This window comes from Myotis davidii, unplaced genomic scaffold, assembly GCF_000327345.1.
Source record: "Myotis davidii unplaced genomic scaffold, ASM32734v1 scaffold109, whole genome shotgun sequence".
NCBI classification, from domain to species: domain Eukaryota; kingdom Metazoa; phylum Chordata; class Mammalia; order Chiroptera; family Vespertilionidae; genus Myotis; species Myotis davidii.
Genome location: NW_006300368.1, coordinates 673,695 through 674,506, shown reverse-complemented (window position 1 = coordinate 674,506; position 812 = coordinate 673,695). Strand labels below are relative to the sequence as shown.

The following is an 812-nucleotide window of genomic DNA, read 5'->3' as shown; positions in this document are numbered from 1 at the left end:
AATATAAAATAAATAAATAAAATTAAAAAATCAAAGGGGGAAAAATCCTTGGGTGAGGCACCCTTTAAAACACTCCCTCCAGTGCATCGCAAACCCCCAAAGACGTCACTCTGAGCGTCTTCTCTTGCCTCCCGAAATGAACTCCGGAGGAACCTCAAGCCCCCACGTCCCTGTGGCCGGGGCCTTGGGAAAGAGCGGGGGAGAGGTCTGCACTGCCGACCTCCTTACCTGCGTCCTGCTCCGCGCTCGCTGGGCAGCAGCAACCCCGCTGCTCACTGACCCGGGCCTCGCAGCGCGATGCCCCGCCCACCTCAGTTTCCATTGGCCAGGCTTCCGGACTGTCGAGCTCCCCTTGGCTACTCGTCGATGTAGAGGCGGGGCCATCCTGGAAGGCCGTGCTTCTTTTCTACTCAATTCACTCCCTCCCCCTTTTCTAGGGATCATGTGATTGGAGAATCATGTGATGGGCGCCCTGGCTTGCTCTTTGCCTAGTGCGGGCGCCGGGTGGTTTGCCCGAGGGGAGCCAGCGCCCGTCTGCAGACATTGGCAGCCCAAGGAGCTGCCCCTTAGAGTGTGCGTTTAAGGGCGTCTGCGGGATGTTCGCTTCTGGGTTTGGGATACTTGTCCATCCTGTTTCTAGTCTATTCAACAAACTCAGATTGAACTTTGGGCTGAAAGAGAGTTGTGAGGGCAAGGATAAACCTCGAGCCCTTTCCTCGGGGTGCTCACCGAGGGCATGGGGTGTCGGAGGGAGACAGACTCAGATTCTACCTAATTTAAGGTACACGGTCGTGTGCCAAGTGCATGGTGTA

At 56.3% G+C, this 812-nt stretch overlaps 1 protein-coding gene across 1 annotated transcript in view; it reads right to left on the bottom strand.

The window, feature by feature from the left end:
* Positions 1 to 304, bottom strand: part of GRN (granulin) — a 6,714-nt gene extending 6,410 nt beyond the window's left edge. The window contains exon 1 of the mRNA XM_006776867.2: positions 229 to 304. The gene's annotated coding sequence lies outside the window, so the exon portion shown is untranslated. The remainder of the gene's footprint in view (positions 1 to 228) is intronic.
* Between the last annotated feature and the right edge of the window lie 508 nt (positions 305 to 812).